At 47.8% G+C, this 19,418-nt stretch overlaps 1 protein-coding gene across 4 annotated transcripts in view; it reads right to left on the bottom strand.

Annotated features, from left to right (window-relative positions):
- raraa (retinoic acid receptor, alpha a) overlaps positions 1-19,418 on the bottom strand; it is a 220,219-nt gene that overhangs the window by 163,734 nt on the left and 37,067 nt on the right. For 3 of the 4 annotated variants that reach the window (XM_024386750.2, XM_024386751.2, XM_042305348.1), the window contains exon 2: positions 3,933-4,016. The exons of the other annotated variant lie outside the window; for it this stretch is intronic. The gene's annotated coding sequence lies outside the window, so the exon portion shown is untranslated. The remainder of the gene's footprint in view (positions 1-3,932; positions 4,017-19,418) is intronic. 4 annotated transcript variants of the gene reach the window in all.

The raw sequence follows: 19,418 nt of genomic DNA, 5'->3' as shown, positions 1-19,418 counted from the left end.
TTGAGTTAGGAAATTGGCTTTATAGGGGGCCCTGGTCGAAGGGAGGGTGGAGGGGGGAGAGTGGGCAGAGCTCTGGCGCCTTATGTGATGTCTTTGTTTTTCTCTGTACTCCAGAGTTCTTCGTAGAAACGATAACTCCCCACACACACACACAGTATTACCTCCAACACTTTTTTTCTTATCTGTGTGTGAGCCCTCTATACTGTATATGCACTCCAAGCTAGTATAGGCTATATGTGCAGCCTTCTTCAGTCTCATTACAGGGTTGAAACAATGCTCGAAAAACTAAATCCTCCTTTTGATCTAATTAGCACTATGCGTGTCACACCACCGCCTCAGAGAAAACGCCAACGGACTTCTCAGTCACAGATCGGTGCCTGACTCAACGTGGCAGAGGACAGGAGGGGAGGCGACCAACACCGCCACTGAAAACATTTTTGTTAGTCGTCCAAGAGACGCACGCGTGTGTGGTAGGAGGAGGGATAAAGGACAGAAGTGCTGGGCCTGGGAGGCGCGCATTCAAATCAAATTACATTTGACTTTGTTCAGTTGCATTGAGGGGCGGTACAGACAATCTATTCTCGTGGGGGTTTCGCCCTCCCACGTGGGAGCGCTCTCACTCACTCCTATATCCTCCTAACCTGCACTTGTTTCTGCCTGTTTCTATCCATCTCGGTCCACTCACTATTTCTCTCCCACTCTCTTCTTCCTTCTCATTGTGATGGTGGTCAGAGGAAGCCGTGGACCAGTCTGGACACACACACACACACACACACACACACTTCTCAGCATTCGAGGAATTGCCAGGGAATCTAAATATGGGTGTCATGTTCACGTCGATATTAGGTTCATTGTCTACTACAACTGAGTCTGAACCAGATGTGCAGCTTTTGTATCTCCTTGACACATACGGCAAATGCAAAGTGAATATAGGATGAGCACAGGTAGGTAGACATGATGATATAGTGGACAGCTTCAAATATGTATATCTCTGGTCTGGTGCATTTCAAGCAGGACTGTCAGTGCTGCAGGCCTGCTGAAAGTGATTCCAGAGAAGGAGGGAGGGAGGGACAGAAGGAGAGGGAGACAGCCATCTGTCAGTGGTTATGGATGAATCTGTCTCGACACCACCGGAGAAGCCCCCCGTCCCCCGTCCCCCAACCCATCTGCACCAACCCCCCACATCTCCACACAGAGACAGAGCGAGAGAGAGACAGAGAGAGAGAGAGAAAGGGCGGGACAGATGAAGAGAGAGGGAGAGATACACTGTAGTCAGAAACAGTAGGTAAGGAGGGAGGCAGAGCGGAATAGAGAGACAGATCGATCTCAAACGAGAGAGAAATAAGATGGGGGGAAAGGGAAGAAAGAAATAGAGATGGACAGCCAGCAACTGGGCGAGGATGCCTTTTCCCAACCTCCATTTGCACAAAACTTTCATTACCACCAATTTAGGCTGGGAGCCATATCTGTGCTGCCATTAGGGCTGGCCCACATAAATCAGTCCAATCTTCCTCGCGGGCCCTTAAATTACACCTCCGAGTTGGTTATTAAAATGTGTCGCCTGTCTCACAACACCCAGCGCGGCTGGAGATTGGACAGGGGCCCCAGACAAATCTGTTTCAGGGGGAGAGAAAAAGAGGGAGGCCTCGTCTACCAGCCAGCCCACACATAACAGGGGGAAGAAGAGAAAAATATGCCGGCTCAGACAAGCAAATCAGAGTAGCGGGATAGGAGCCTATCATCTGGATTGATTTATACACTCCTGTCGATCTGGTTCAGTCTGGCTCGCAGCTCCCTCACCTCCTTCTCCTCACCCCCCTCCCTCACCTCTAGAGAGTACTTCTACCCCCCACCCCCATTCCCAATTCCATTACCATCAACACCCCCCAGCCCCCCTCCCCGCCCCCATCACGTCGAAACGCAGCCTCAACGCCTCCCCTCGCCACACTCAATCAAACCCACGGCCAGATAAGACCCGTGATGAATGGCCTAATTGAAGGGAGCGCTGGGTAATGTTGCGTCGCTCCGGGTTTGGAGGCGAGAGCCGAGGGTGATTAGCCTGTAGGATTTATTGTTATTGCTGTGTTATTAAATAATACAGACACGTCTGGGTGGGTTAACACTGGCAGACAGAGCCCTGTAGACGGACAGGCAGACAGAGCCCTGTAGACGGACAGGCAGACAGAGCCCTGTAGACGGACAGGCAGACAGAGCCCTGTAGACGGACAGGCAGACAGAGCCCTGTAGACGGACAGGCAGACAGAGCCCTGTAGACGGACAGGCAGACAGAGCCCTGTAGACGGACAGGCAGACAGAGCCCTGTAGACGGACAGGCAGACAGAGCCCTGTAGACGGACAGGCAGACAGAGCCCTGTAGACGGACAGGCAGACAGAGCCCTGTAGACGGACAGGCAGACAGAGCCCTGTAGACGGACAGGCAGACAGAGCCCTGTAGACGGACAGGCAGACAGAGCCCAGGCAGACAGAGCCCTGTAGACGGACAGGCAGACAGAGCCCTGTAGACGGACAGGCAGACAGAGCCCTGTAGACGGACAGGCAGACAGAGCCCTGTAGACGGACAGACAAGCTCACACCTCAGCACCTTTTTTCTTCCGGATTTCATTGAAATCTTGGTAGTCCTGACAACGCAGTAATCGGCCTCCACTTCAAAACACACACACACAGGCAATGAGAGGACATTTCCACTTAAAATGTGTTCGACAAGAAACACAGTGATCTATAATTCATGGTCATGAAATGTGGCTTTTCCCCTCCTACCCCCTTCCTGCTTTCAGCTCGGAGACATGAAGCACAGTGTTTTTCTGGCGTGGAGTAGGCTTCAACAACATCCACGGGCAGAGAGAAATCCCTGTGGAACAGGGGGGTTTCGGCTGCAAATGGGATGATATCATTAGGTTTTCTGCACAAAATAGTCGGAAACGGTCTCAACCTTTCACATGTCAAAATGATCGCGCCTCAACAGGATCCATGGAGCCCAGACTGCTCGGGATCTAATACGCGATGCGAGTTCAATTTGAAGAGGAGATATGTCGACCTCAGGCGTATTTCTCAGTCGTAGATGCATCTGATTATCTTAACATTGGCCTGCCTGTAAAATGCTTGTTCTTGTGGTCTAAGTTGATCTTCACGGGTCCGGACTTGTGGCAAATGGGAAGATGATTCCACTTAAGGGGAAGCCAGAGGCAAGGTGTACTGGTATATTATGTAAAGCAAATCTCTTGGCGTTCAACGGTGGCAAACACAGGTCACGTTAAGAGTTGTCGTACATCGGCACAACATCCAAAAAGGACGTGGAAAATCTAAATCTACCTGCGTACCATTTTCCTGTACAAACGGTGAGCATGTATTCTGTCCTCTCGTGTGACACGCGATCGGCAGGAACCAGAAACAAAGCGCTGCTAAATATAAGCGCTTGCTTGTCCTCGCCACAGTGTTGACATTCAAACAAAGAACAGGCACGTACCTATGCCATTTTCCATCTGACCCTCCGCCACAGTGAGACTACAGCTTCCTCTTCAAATGAACACCGACAGTGCATGTACACACACTCCAATGACCGCGTGAAAGCACACTACCACAGAAACTATAGGGAGAGAGTAAGTGTACACACACACACACACACACACACACACAGCAATCATGTCACACGCACAGCAATCCAAAACTAACCACAAGTGTATACAACATTCCCCTTAAGGAGTAGCTTTCACTACCAGTAGGACACAGTGCAGTGTTTGTGATAATGAGTGATACGGTAAGATGGAGTCGACTCTCTCGTGTGTGTGTGTGTGTGTGTGTGTGCGTGCGTGCGTGCGTGCGTGCGTGCGCGTGTGTGTGTGCGCCTGCCTACCGGTGATCTCCTCTTCCCTGCTCTAATGACAGTGCTCAGACTGATGGAGTGGGCTACTCACCGGCCAACTGTGCTTCCGGGTGGATGGCAGGTGGCCTCGATAGCTTGGGTACCCCTCTTCTGTGAGAGAGAGAGAGAGAGAAAACTACGCAGAAAAAAATTGAGAGAGCAAGCAATAGTGAGAGAAAGAGGGAGTAAAAGAGAGAGTAAAAGAGAGAGAAGAAGCGTGTGGGGGAAAAAAGGAAAAGACAGAGAGAGGGAGAGAGAGAGACATAAAGAGAGGGACAAAAGGAAAAGAGAGACATAAAGAGAGGGACAAAAGGAAAAGGACATTAGCTTAAATGAAGTTTATTAGCCGTATTAGTCAGGGAGGGCTGGAGCTGTCCCCCCCACCACCACCACTCCTACCCCTAGGCTCCCAGGTCTCCTTGCAGTCTCCCCCACAAATGACAGCCATTTGAGTCTGGCTCAGCTGGGAGGGTCAGCCATGACGGAATCCATTACATTACAGCTTACTCACTCACTATACCACACTTAATTTGGTTTCCTAATGGTCACTCACACTGACAAACGTTGCTACTGTAACAACGTTAGGACGCAGTGCTTTAAATTCATAGGATACAGGCGGAGATACAGGCGGAGAGCCCTACAAAGCCTTCACTCACTGGCAATGTGTTTTGCCTTGCAACTAAGTATTCATTAGGGTACACCGTAGCGAAAACACTTCCTAAATGTACAAGTTCATGTTGTCCCTGCCTGTTTTGGTCCATTTTCTTCCGTTTTGTACCTAATGAATATGACCATGGACTCATGGCTTCAGCCATGTCGTAAAGGCCCAGTCTTGAATACAGGGAGAGGAGATGCAGTCCCATGTATTGTACCCACAGCTGCCTGTGTCCTCCAAACAAGTGACAGATATGGGGTGGAGTGAGAGGGAAAGAGGGGGAGGATAAAACAGGATAAGTTCCATTTTTCATCCCTCCCATCACGTCTGAAGGCAAGCTGAGCCACTAATGTCCATTGTGTCTGGTGAGGAGGGCCCGACTAAATGTGTGTCTGGCACAAGTGTGTGTGAGTAAACCTATCTTACTACAGTATGTCTATGGATGTGAGTGTGTGTGTGTATGACATGAAAACATATGGGTGTGTGTGTGTGTGTGTGTGTGTATACATAGTGATTGACTGATGTGTCTGTGTGTGTGTGCGCATGCTTGCGTGTGTGTGATCAACTGATGCGTGTGATAGAGAAAGGGTAGGTCATGGCAGTAGCCCCACAGCCACCAGACAGACAGGCCCCACCAGCCCAGCTGGTTCATGATATCCATTATGATTTACGTGCCAAGAGGAGCCCGCCGCCGAACAAAGACACACACAGAGAGTGAGTGTGTGTGTGTGCGTGAGAGAGAGAGAGCTTCCACTGTTTCATATTTCCCCTCCTGTCCATCCATTCATCCCTCCTTCATTTCTCCTTTTCCTCCTCTCTTGACCAGGCTGGTTGTTCCTGCCTCTAAGAGTGCAGGCGGTGGGCCGTTTTCCGTTTGCAACTAGAGAGGGCATTTTTGGATTCTGCACATGTCAAATCAAACCGCTCAGTTCTACAAAGGCCTCGATCGGCACTACAGACAGAGCAACGGTAACGATCGTGCTGCATCTGAAATAAAGACATGGCCAGTTGGATTGATTGGTAGCCCAGCAGCCCTGCAGAACAGTAATGTGCCAGAACTAGAAAGTGATTTGTTCAATGTTATCAGTTAGATGGTTTGTTTGTCCGCTGAAAACCGAGGCAGCTGTCAAACACACTGTAGACACATTATAACCTTTGGCTCTGGGAATGATGCTCATTTTCTTTTTATTGGCTAGCTACGCACTCCTATTGGCTAGCTACGCATACTTAATGACTGACTTGGCATTCTGATAGGCTAGCTACGCATACTTAATGACTGACTTGGCATTCTGATAGGCTAGCTACACGTTCACTCGTTGCTGATAACACAACAAAGCACAATGAATGAAAGATCAGACCAGATATGATGCATGTAACCTGGCAGTGGAGGATTTAGATAAAAAGAGGAGGTTATACTTGTTTTATCATTCAGTTCTTTATGATTTGTTTCTTTATGAGGCTTCAGCAGCATAACCGTCGAACGCCCTTCTCTCACTCACTCACTCACTCGGTGGGAAACAATGGAGGGATTCTCATGAAGCTGGGATTTAAAGAGTATTCATGGGCCGCCAACAGAATTAGAGGGCCAAATGCCAAGGAGCAGATCGGGGTCCTCTTCAGCTGGAGAGACAAACAACGAGGACACTTGACTTCAGGGAGCACAGGGTGACCAAAGAGAGATGGAGAGAGGGAGCACAGGGTGACCAAAGAGAGATGGAGAGAGGGAGCACAGGGTGACCAAAGAGAGATGGAGAGAGGGAGCACAGGGTGACCAAAGAGAGATGGAGAGAGGGAGCACAGGGTGACCAAAGAGAGATGGAGAGAGGAGCACAGGGTGACCAAAGAGAGATGGAGAGAGGGGGAGCACAGGGTGACCAAAGAGAGATGGAGAGAGGGAGCACAGGGTGACCAAAGAGAGATGGAGAGAGCGGAGACAGGGTGACCAAAGAGAGATGAAGGGAGCAGGGTGACCAAAGAGAGATGGAGAGAGGGAGCACAAAGGGTGATGGAGGGAGCACAGGGTGACCAAAGAGAGATGGAGAGAGGGATCACAGGGTGACCAAAGAGAGATGGAGAGAGGGAGCACAGGGTGACCAAAGAGAGATGGAGAGAGAGTGGTAGATAGAGGAGAGGAGAGGATGAAGAGCGAGAGAGATGGAGAGAGAGAGCACAGGTTGACCAAAGAGAGATGGAGAGAGAGCGGTAGATAGAGGAGAGGAGAGGATGAAGAGCGAGAGAGATGGAGAGAGGGAGCACAGGGTGATGGAGAGAGAGCGGTAGATAGAGGAGAGGAGAGGATGAAGAGCGAGAGAGATGGAGAGCACAGGTTGTGGGTAGATAGAGGAGAGAGGGAGAGGATGAAGAGCGAGAGAGATGGAGAGAGAGAGCACAGGTAGATAGAGGAGAGGAGAGGATGAAGAGCGAGAGAGATGGAGAGAGAGAGCACAGGTGATGACCAAAGAGAGATGGAGAGAGGAGTGGATAGATGAGAGAGATGGAGAGAGAGCACAGGGTGATGGAGCGAGAGAGATGGAGAGGATGAAGAGCACAGGAGTGACCAAAGCACAGATGGAGAGAGAGTGGTAGATAGAAGGAGAGGATGAAGAGCGAGAGAGATGGAGAGAGGGAGCACAGGGTGATGGAGCGAGAGCGGTAGATAGAGAGAGAGGATGAAGAGTGAGAGAGATGGGAGAGGGAGCACAGGGTGATGGAGCGAGAGCGGTAGATAAAGAGAGGATGAAGAGCGAGAGAGATGGAGAGAGGGAGCACAGGGTGATGGAGCGAGAGCGGTAGATAAAGGAGAGGATGAAGAGCGAGAGAGATGGAGAGAGGGAGCACAGGGTGATGGAGCGAGAGCGGTAGATAGAGGAGAGGAGAGGATGAAGAGCGAGAGAGATGGAGTGAGGGAGCACAGGGTGATGGAGCGAGAGCGGTAGATAGAGGAGAGGATGAAGAGCGAGAGAGATGAGAGAGGGAGCACAGGGTGATGGAGCGAGAGCGGTAGATAGAGGAGAGGATGAAGAGCGAGAGAGATGAGAGAGGGAGCACAGGGTGATGGAGCGAGAGCGGTAGATAGAGGAGAGGATGAAGAGCGAGAGAGATGGAGAGAGGGAGCACAGGGTGATGGAGCGAGAGCGGTAGATAGAGGAGAGGATGAAGAGCGAGAGAGATGGAGAGAGAGAGCACAGGGTGATGGAGCGAGAGCGGTAGATAGAGGAGAGGATGAAGAGCGAGAGAGATGGAGAGAGGGAGCACAGGGTGATGGAGCGAGAGCGGTAGATAGAGGAGAGGATGAAGAGCGAGAGAGATGAGAGAGGGAGCACAGGGTGATGGAGCGAGAGCGGTAGATAGAGGAGAGGAGAGGATGAAGAGCGAGAGAGATGGAGGGACACGTAGAAGGGAAGATAGAACCATAAAGAGCAGGGAGATGGAGAGATGAGGGGGCTAGGCAGTGGGCAAAGAGGGCCAGGAAAGCAGACACACTGAACATATGCCCGCCAGAAACAGACCTGGGCAGTGAACTGTGAAGGCCCCTCGTGTGAGCCTGCCTGCCTCTGGTCAGATACCGATACACCCCCCTCCTCAGACAGACACACACACACACACCCTAAGATACGTATTGCTATCATCAAATGCAATCAGCTCTACTTGTACTCCAGCCAGCATGCAGCCGGAGTGGCACTGAATAAAATACAGTATATCCTGTATTCTATTCTACAGTATTTTAGTCAATGCCACTCCGACATGGCTCAATTTAATATTTATACATTTCTTAATTCCATTATTTTACTTTTAGATTGGTTAGATATTACTGCACTGTTGGAGCTAGGAACACAAGCACTTCGCTACACCCACAATAACATCTGCTAAATATGTGCATGTGACCAATAAAATTTGATTTGAGTCATCCATCCATGATACTCCCTGGGGAGAGGAGGAATGGAGGGTCACACACACACACGGACATGTCCCCAACTCTTCGTAGTGACCTAGATCCTTAGGCCACTGCTGACCACTGACCCCTGACCACAGAGAAAATTTGACAAACACAGTAAAATACATGCCAGACTCAATTAATCCAACTAGTCTAATTCTGTCCAAACAACAAGCAACACAATGCTGAACTGAAGCCTCAAAACAGGCCAAAGAGCCCAATGAAGATCAGATGGGTGAAAAAAACATTGATTTTACAGATGGTTGAATCCCCGTTGATGTAGCTCACTTAGCATACTGTCCACACCACCAGGGGAACAATAACATTGGTCTTTGGGTTTCTGAGACAAACCTCCAAACGTTCTCTTACAGTAAACATTATTCCTCAGTCAAACCACCAAATTGGGTTCAACAATACCTCAGTAAACTTTGACGAGTAGAACGCTATGCCGCACTGCCAGGGCCAATCACTGTACGGCCCAGGTGGTTCTTGTTGACTCGGCAAACTCCTCGGAGGGGTGCCGTGCCAGAGGAAATTGGCTCATCCACGGCTCGTTTATTGCGCTAGCGAGCACCGCCGGGCTAGCGGAGGCCCTCTGAACCAATACCCGTTTTGTCTCTTAGCTCTGGCTCGAGGAACCTTTCAGGAGCCAGTTATCCAGCCGCGTCAGAGCAGCTGGGAGCCCTGGGAGCAGTGTTGGAGGAGAGGATCCCATCCAAGGCACAATTAAAGACACCCTTTTTCCATTTGCCTAGCTTCTAGTCTAGAGCCTAGCTAGCAATAGCCCCCATTGTATATAACCATCTGGGGCTAATAGGGGGCTCAGCTTCCTTCCACTGAAGAGGACTTCCTCTAATGAAGAGGGTCTTGATGGTGTTAATTAAAACCACCATCTTGGACAATAGAGGCTCTTTGTCCTGTGAAAACTGTGGGAGATGGTCCCATGAACCCATCAGGGCTCCGTACTCAAAAAGAGTCTCAGGGCAGGACTGCAGATCTAGGATGCGTTTTCATTATGAGCCAAAAGGCTTATCTGATCCTAGATCAGCACTCTTACACTGAGAAGCTAATACGGGCCCAGGTGTAAAGCTTCATTGGTCCATGGGGATGAGTGCCCCCTACTTGCCCATCTCCCCAAACAGCAACTTTTCTATTCAGGCAAGCCCCAAACTGAAGTAGTAACCCCTCCTTAGTTTCAACTGTCAAGCAGCGTCTGAAGATAGTTATCCTCAACATAATCTGCACCCCAATTTCTGCCTGAGCACCTCCCTCCCTCCTCTGCTAAGCTAACTAATCAGCAGAGATATTCATCATCATCTTGGCTGTGTGTGTGTGTGTGTGTGTGTGCGCGCGCATTTTGGTGGTAATTTGGCCTGCGTTATTACTTCTCTTCTCCCTGTGTGTCAGTGTTAATGCTGCAAACCCAGTGGGGAGCTGCAGCGAGAGAGAGGAACAGCAAGAAAGAGAGAGAAAAAGAAAAGGAGAGAGCCCCCGGCTAGCCCATTAAAGGGAGGCCTTCTCCTCAATTAAAGGGAGGCCTTCTCCTCAATTAAAGGGAGGCCTTCTCCTCAATTAAAGGGAGGCCTTCTCCGCATTTCGAGAGAGGCACTGCCAGGGCCACACTGCTGCACTGCAACCATAGAAACTAATATAAACACAGCAAAAAAAGAAACGTCCCTTTTTCAGCTCCCCGTCTTTCAAAGATAGTTTGTAAAAATCCAAATACCTTCACAGATCTTCATTGTAAAGGGATTCCAACACTATTTCCCAATGCTTGTTCAATGAGCCATAAACAATTAATGAACATGCACCTGTGGAACGGGTCGTTAAGACACTAACACCAAAAGAAAGATGCCCAGGGTCCCTGCTCATCTGCGTGAACGTGCCTTAGGCATGCTGCAAGGAGGCATGAGGACTGCAATTTATTGCCCTGGCCACATCTGCAATGTCTGTACTGTGAGACGCCTAAGACAGCGCTACAGGGAGACAGGACAGACAGCTGATTGTCCTCGCAGTGGCAGACCATGTGTAACAACACCTGCATAGGATCGGTACAGCCAAACATCACACCTGCGGGACAGGTACAGGATGGCAACAACAACTGCCCGAGTTACACCAGGAAAGCACAGTCCTTCCATCAGTGCTCAGACTGTACGCAATAGGCTGACAGAGGCTGGACTGAGGACTTGTAGCCTGTTGTAAGGCAGGTCCTCACCAGACATCACAGGCAACAACGTCGCCTATGGGCACAAACCCACCGTTGCTGGACCAGACAGGACTGGCAAAAACTGCTCTTCACTGATGAGTCGCGGATTTGTCTCACCAGGGGTGATCGTCGGATTCGCGTTTATCGTCGAAGGAATGAGCATTACACCGAGGCCTGTACTCTGGAGCAGGATCGATTTGGAGGTGGAGGGTCCGTCATGGTCTGGGGCGGTGGGTCACAGCATCATCGGACTGAGCTTGTTGTCATTGCAGGCAATCTCAACGCTGTGCGTTACAGGGAAGACATCCTCCTCCCTCATGTGGTACCCTTCCTGCAGGCTCATCCTGACATGACCCTCTAGCATGACAATGCCACCAGCCATACTGCTCGTTCTGTGCATGATTTCCTGCAAGACAGGAATGTCAGTGTTCTGCCATGGCCAGCGATGAGCCCGGATCTCAATCCCATTGAGCACGTCTGGGACCTGACGGATCGGAGGGTGAGGGTTGGGGCCAATTCCCCCCAGAAATGTCCGGGAACTTGCAGGTGCTTTGGTGGAAGAGTGGGGTAACATCTCACAGCAAGAACTGGCAAATATGGTGCAATTCATGAGGAGGAGATGCACTGCAGTACTTAAGGCAGCTGGTGGCCACACCAGACACGGACTTTTGATTTTAACCCCCCCCCTTTGTTCAGGGACACATTATTCCATTTCTGTTAGTCACATGTCTGTGGAACTTGTTCAGTTTATGTCTGTTGTTGAATCTTGTTATGTTCATGCAAATATTTACACATGTTAAGTTTGCTGAAAATAAAACGCAGTTGACAGTGAAAAGGACATTTCTTTTTTGCAATGGTCCACAATGAATTCAGCTGTTTTTCCTCCTCTTAAATCTCAAGCCTCTACCTGTTTTATCCTCTTAATGCCCCACCATGGCTCTCTACTACTACTGTACTACCGTTCTCCTCTTCCTTCCATGGACTGATCTCTCCTCCCTCCCGCTTCTTTCTACTCTCATCCCTCCTTCCATTTCCCTCCTCCTCTCACCTTCTTCCCTCTCCTTGACCTCCTCCCTCTCCTTGACCTCCTCCCTCTCCTCCTTCCTGTCCTCCATCACAGGGCCCGCCATTTACTGCAGTAGTTCTGATTTAATGCTCCCACTGACAATTTATGCAGCAGCCGCCAGAGAAAGGCACATTAGGCCCCACTGTACACCCAACGTTATGGATCGGCCTATAAATAGCCACGCGAGTCATGTAAAAGCCTTTCATTACATAGAGAGACATGTCACGATCGATAGCCGCTAAATCTGTTTACTAACTGTGCCGGCCTTACAAATACGTTTTTTTCCCAGACAGATAGCAGAGTAGTTTAATTTTTTTCTGTGGAATAGGACAAAAATATGGTTTGAAGTCTAAGTGCCGTATGTATGGCAAGCAATGCAAGCACAAAGGGCGGAAAGAGAAAATTATGGTAGATGATGGTAAGATGGAAATGTGTGTATGGGGTTTGTACGGATCTGCTGTGATTAAACACAGGCTCTGTAGCCTATTACCGTAGGTTACGATAAGCTTTCACACAAATACAGTAATCACACGCAACACACATGCTTTGTTCTGCTGAAACAACTGAACAGACCCAACTCCTTAGGACTCACTGGTAAAACTGGAATCACTTGGCATCCCCCTAAAAACGTGCAGCTGAGAGAGACCAGGGGGAGACCAGGGGATCATTTCTCTCCCCGTCAGCTCCCCCCACAACTCCCTCCCTCCCTCCCTCCTCCCAGCCCCGTGGAGATGTGGATGCTTCGCAGGACAATTACCGGGTGACACTTCATCATGGGCCGCGCGACAGGCGCTGACGGGTCCTCGTCCAAACAAATGATGCCGGGGTCGAGGTTGTCGGAGCCTCCCAGCTCCGAGGCTGCAGCGCCGCAGCCACATTACAACTTTACTAGGTCTGTTGAAAAACTAAACATTAAACAGACCCCCTCTCAGGCAGACCAACACACTCACCCCCTTGCCCATTGATCAGTGGGGAGGGGGCTCCCTCCCAAGTAGACGGAGATCTCTTCAACCCCCCAAAGATAAAGGGGTTAAACGCCAGTTTTAGAAAAGACAGCTCGACAAATCTTGCATCTGATGAGCCCACTGATTTTGGTGCATGTTACTGGAATGGGACAGAGATTGGGTCCATTTATATGAAGATGGGCTATTCATTGAGCTTTTGGCAGCGTTGTTGTAGTAAATACACTGTAAATACACTGTAAATACACTGTAAATACACTGTAAATACACTTCCTCGCATTGATAGAGGCTTGGTTAAAGCACAGCTAAGTATAGAATTAAAGTAGGTCAAAGGCAGAGACAACTAAAAAAAACAGATATAGTTTAAATAGATCCTTGATTTCTTATCGTAACACTGAAAATGAACCGTTGGGAAACTGTGGAGAACCTCAAGCACTCCCTAAGCCACTCAACACCCCCAGCATATTAATATAGGGGTTTCTATGATCGCAGCATGAGAAGTCTGGAAAGAACCAGAGAAAAAGACAACTAACGCAGGAATAAAACTGCTATAGGAAAACAATACACCTCTGGTCCCCTGACACAATCAGCTCTACACGCATAGAACAGAGAGAGGAGAGAGAAACGATGAGAGCGGAAAGAAATGTACATAAAATAGAATAGAAAACGGAGCACACGTTGCATTGTGACAGTATCGGCAGCTGGAGTCAATTCCATTCTCAGTTGAATGACACATGGAATCCATTATTAAGAGTAGAGTTAAATTCCTGAATTGACTGACATTCCTGAATTGACCCTCGACTCAGCTATAGACTACACGACACAATTTCGAGGACTTGCTTATCTAACCCACTCATTTCAAAAGAAAGACCGTTGAAAACCAAAACAAACTACTCCATTTTAAATGTAAGCACAATAGCAAGCACTTCTCTCGGACTGTTGTGTGGCAGTCTATTCATCTGTTATCACATTCTCTGCATTCATATTACCAACGCTCTCTCTATCGACATCCTGCAGTGATGAATGTGTTCATTTTCCCCCTTCTAGAAACCAATGTGGACATCTAAGATAAATAAGGAGGGGGGTTGTAAAAAAATGTTTTTAAATTAAAAAAACAGCAGTGGAGTGATGCTTCATGTTGGAAAGGCCCTTGAGAGGCGCATTCAATCTTTCATTCGATACACACCATCGCCGGGTGTACGCCATCATTAGGGAGGACACTTCCCTGTTTATTTATCATCAACGAGACTCGCGCCTGACAGCTTCCTGTAAACAACCACTCAGTAAGTTTTTTGTTTTTTTTAAAACCCTTATTTAACCAGGTAAGTTGATTTGAGAACACATTCTAATTCACAGCAACAACCTGGAGAATAGTCACAGAGGAGAGGAGGGATGAATGAGCCAATTGGAAGCTGGGGATGATTAGGTGGCCATGATGGCCAGATTGGGAATTTAGCCAGGACACCAGAGTTAACACCTCTACTCTTACGATAAGTGCCATGGGATCTTTAGTGACCACAGAGAGTCCGGACACCCGTTTAACGTCTCATCTGAAAGACGGCACCGTACACAGGGCAATGTCGCCAATCACTGCCCTAGGATATATTCTTTAGACCAGAGGAAAGAGTGCCTCCTACTGGCCCTCCAACACAACTTCCAGCAGCATCTGGTCTCCCATCCAGGGACTGACCAGGACCAATCCTGCTTAGCTTCAGAGGCAAGTCAGCAGTGAGATGCAGGGTGGTATGCTGCTGGCATAAGTATGGGTAAGTACCATTGATAATGTGTATAATACAAAGTATGCATGTGTATGTATGTCTTGAGCACTGATAAAGCACTGGGCTTTCCATGTAGGTTCATGGTTTAACCAACTATTTTGCACTCAAACAATGGACAAAAAGGCTACTGAATATGAATGGAGTCATGTTACAGGCTGTATCACATCCGGGCGTGATTGGGAGTCCCATAGGGCGGCGCACAATTGGCCCAGCATCGTCTGCCAGCGTCGTCCGGGTTTGGCTGGGGGAGGCCGTCATTGTAAATAACTATTTGGTCTTAACTGCCTTGCCTAGTGAAATAAAGGTTCAATACCTGGGATGACATGTTTACAGCCTGATGGATTTCCATTAGATCTGATGTATTTGTGATGACATTAGGTGAGCTACTACTACCAACAAGTACTACAACTGAATTTGTTTGAGTGCAACTCCATCTCTGTCTTTTGACAACATTAATCTTCAGATGACCACATGAATCAAGCTAAGGTCAGAGGGTCAGAGGTTAAGTGACCTCCTTGGTCATTTGGACAATCATTCGCTATCCTAAAGACTTGGGGATGCATCAATAGACACTGAAACTTCAAAACGCCTTTGGAGTGAAGTACCACTGTGTGATGAAGAACAATGGGAGCAGATAAGATTCCTCTCAACAGTGTGTTTTTATTCCGGCGGAAGGGAGGGAGGGATGGTGGGATGAGCTCCCCTGCTCCTCTGAGGCTGTTTGAAGTGGAGCGGTTGGGTTTATCTTCTTCGGATGGTGGGAGGGCGTGTGTGTGTGTACGCTCGTGCACTTGTGCGTGTGTGTGTGTGTGTGTGCGCGCCCATTACTGTGCATGCTGTGCGTGTGTGTTCGTGAGAGAGAAAGAGAGAGAGAGAGAGAGCTGGTCAGACTAAAGCAGGTGGGGGTCTGGGATGTGGACGAATAACCCGGGAGAAGACAAATGGCTTTAGCAGGAGGGCCGGTGACATTTATGTGGTTTCATGTGGTAATGGACAATGACCCCTGGGGGTCAGGGTGCCAATAAGGCAGAGGCCCATTCCAGCACAACCCTGAAACCTGAGCCAATCCAAAACAGGCCTCTGACTGTCTCACACACACACACACACAGGGAGGAAGATGGTATCCATCACAGTGCATTCCTCACCTCGGACCACCTATGTTGGGTGCCAAAAACACCCAGGATGGGTAGTGTGTGTGTTGTTAAGAGGCTCCCTGCCCTGTGTTCACTCAAGGCTCATGAGAGGAGAGGCTACTTCATACTGTTGGTGACAGCTTTGTGGTAATAATGTACCGAGCCCCTGCTACTGCAAGTGGTACGCTCAGTCAAGTGAGACTTTGCCTGGGAGGAGACACATACAGAGACTCCTCGGCAGCTAATGAGACAACTGGGAGAATGAGAATGAGAGAGAATGAGAGAGAGAGAGCGACTGAGCCGACTTTCAGGGTTTGGGAACAGGGGAGGGAGGCAGAGGGTGACCTGGATGGCTGCCAAGAAACAGAAGAGGCAGAACGAGAGGGGAAGGGAGGGAAGGAGGGTACACCTCTAGCCATGGTAGCAGCGGGTGGTTATGCAATGTACACAAAACAGAGGAGGGCTGCGATCAAAGGCACCAGGTGCATACATAACAAAAATCTGACACTACCGCAAGAAAAACGACACGGGGAAGAAAATGCACCGGGGAAAAAAGGAACAGAACAGACACCCTCTGGGGAAAAGACGGAAAAAGCTCAGTGCCGAAGACACATCAGTGGAGATTTAGAACAGAGGGATGAGATCGATAGAATGGATAAAAACAACTGAAACGGTCGTAGCTTCAGCTCTGGCTGTATAGTCATCTGTTCAGCCAAGCAGAGGCACATGGGAAGGTAAAGTGGTGACGATGAGTAAATACTTAAAACATCAAGACACCGAACAAACCGAGAGAGAGAGGGAGAGACACACAGAGAGAGAGACAGACAGAGACACAGACAGAGAGAGAGAGAGACAGAGAGAGAGACAGAGACAGAGAGAGAGACAGAGAGAGAGACAGAGAGAGACAGAGAGAGAGAGAGAGAGAGAGAGAGACAGAGAGAGAGACAGAGAGAGAGAGAGAGAGAGAGACAGAGAGAGAGACAGAGAGAGAGAGACACAGACAGACAGAGAGAGAGAGAAGAAGAATAGCCTAGTTTGGCTTTAGCTGCTCGAGGGAACGGGCCTATAAAAGTTTAAGGATGCCGAGTGGTGACAAACAGTAATGTGATGACGACGATTATTACTACAACTACTACTGCTGTTTCTGTGCGAATTTCTCTGTATGTCACTCCGTGTCATTGTTCCCCCTTTACCTTCCGTCTGTGTAGTGCAGTACGAACACACACACTCGTTTGAAAACTGTAAGGGCAGAGCACATGTTTGTTATTAGCTGGATATTTCCTGGAAAATAACGCATTTCCTTGGAAACTGTAACTGGTCATTTCCATGTAAAAGGACCCATGAGCACCAACATGTGAGGTCTATAGGAGCATGACAAAATGAGTATCAAATGAAAGCTAAGAGTCAATGTTTTTTTTTAATGAATGGATTTTTTTTAACCATTTTCCATCCTAGAATGTTTGAATAAGCAAAGGCTTTGATTTCTTGTCAAACAAATGGAAAGGGGATCTTATAAACCACCTACCAGAAAGATTCTTAAAAGGCATTAGAAAGACAGACCCCTGCCAACAAATAAACACTTTTATTAGTTTAGGATCATTTTCTTCTGCCTTTTGTAACATAAACATTGCCTTGTGCCTTACATTCCGTTACCAAAAATCCACATATATTTAAGATATTTTCTCATTTCTCTCCCTCATGAGGATAGAAAGCTCAAAGTTTTACAGATATAATAATTTTTATGCATTATTAAGTGATTAAAACTCAAAATTCTGTTACCAAATTGGTAACAGAATTTTAGAAATATTTGTAACGGAATTTTTTACAATTGAATTGGCTAACAATGCTTACTTCATCAAAACAATTGTGACTAAAATATTCGTCAAACACCCATTTGTCAGTGGCAATTGATGAGACTATAATTGACTAAATATATACATATTTAAATTAGTTCACTAAAACGAGACAAAATTATCACTCTGACTAAAATCTGACTACTAAGTGGAGTTTTTGGAGATTGAGAGCTTTTCAGTGATAAGCACAAGTAATATTAGCAGCACAGATGCGCAACAGACTTCTGTTTAGCAGTGGGAAGGACCAGTCACACCCGGCAAACACAGCCTACATCAGCTGGTGAGCAAATGATGAGTGTGGGCAGACAGGCTCCGCTCCGATTATCCACATCGCATCGTGACTCTTGCCAACCAGCCACCACCAGCCTTCTAGTTAACCAGTCAAAGAGTAGCTAAGAAACAAGCTTCTTTACAAAATTAAAAACAATAACAGCATTGTGTTTAACAGCAAAACGACAGTCTAGCTATGTTTTTCTCTTCCTTGCGAAGGCTATAGAAAAGTAGGCCGTCTTTAAATTTGTAGTCTCGTTCAACCCTCCCACTTCTCTCACTGCATTTCATATACAGAGTCTGTAGACAACGTAGACAAGTCTCCCTCCTTTCCTCAGATATAACAGCTTATTCTAGGCCCTAAGGCTGACGTATCTCAGCTCACTGGTCACCATAGCAGCACCCACCCGTAGCACGCGCTCTAGCAGGTATATCTCACTGGTCACCCCCAAAGCCAATTCCTCCTTTCCTTCCAGTTCTCTTCTGCCAATGACTGGAACGAACTGCAAAAAAAATCACTGAAGCTGGAGTCTCATATCTCCCTCACTAACTTTAAGCACCAGCTGTCAGAGCAGCTCACAGATCACTGCATCTGTACATAGCCCATCTGTAAACAGCCCATCCAACTACCTCATCCCTATATCCCTGTATTTATTTATCTTGCTCCGTTGCACCCCAGTATCGCTACTTGCACATTCATCTTCTGCAGATCTATCACTCCAGTGTTTAATTGCTATATTGTAATTACTTCGCCACGACGGCCTATTTATTGCCTTATCTCCCTTATCTTACCTCATTCGCACACAATGTATATAGACTTTTTTCTACTGTGTTATTGACTGTATGTTGGTTTATTCCATATGTAACTCTGTGTTGGTGTTTGTGTCGAACTGCTTTGCTTCATCTTGGCCAGGTCGCCGTTGTAAATGAGAACTTGTTCTCAACTAGCCTTCCTGGTTAAATCAAGGTGTTCTCAACTAGCCTTCCTGGTTAAATAAAGGTGTTCTCAACTAGCCTTCCAACTAGCCTTCCTGGTTAAATAAAGGTGTTCTCAACTAGCCTTCCTGGTTAAATAAAGGTGTTCTCAACTAGCCTTCCTGGTTAAATAAAGGTGTTCTCAACTAGCCTTCCTGGTTAAATAAAGGTGTTCTCAACTAGCCTTCCTGGTTAAATAAAGGTGAAATCAAAATAAATAAATAAAGGCTACCATTCAAAAAACTTGACCAATAATACCTGTGCTCCATTTATTTGACTTCTATCGTGTATCGGTGGGCAGCATTTTACACTTATCAAGCATATCTGCTACGTTCGAGAACGTTTCGCAACTGTACGTGGCCCTGGTAACGTCACCTGTAGCCTATAGGTTGTAGCGCAGACAGAAAGGAAAAAGGAAAGCAAACAAAATTTGACTAACTTCCTCTTGCCACTACGCTATCTGACAGGGTAAATAACTATTTTGACTTCGTGTGGACCCAGTGACTCAGACTTGAGCACTTGGACCAGGACTCAAGCACTGGGGACTTGGGACTCGATTCGGACTCAAGGTTTAGGGACTCCGCTACATCACTGGGCGAAACAGTCATTAGCTCCCGTTCTACTTTACGTCCTCAATGTGGCTGCGATGTCTGTGTGACGAACGTTCATAACAATGGCAATGACGTGACCAATAGATGGAGGTAAA

The sequence above is a fragment of the Oncorhynchus tshawytscha genome, linkage group LG24 (genome assembly GCF_018296145.1).
Source record: "Oncorhynchus tshawytscha isolate Ot180627B linkage group LG24, Otsh_v2.0, whole genome shotgun sequence".
Classification (NCBI taxonomy): Eukaryota; Metazoa; Chordata; class Actinopteri; order Salmoniformes; family Salmonidae; genus Oncorhynchus; species Oncorhynchus tshawytscha.
The sequence above is the reverse complement of the archived record's forward strand: the minus strand, read 5'-3'. Positions and strand labels throughout refer to the sequence as shown.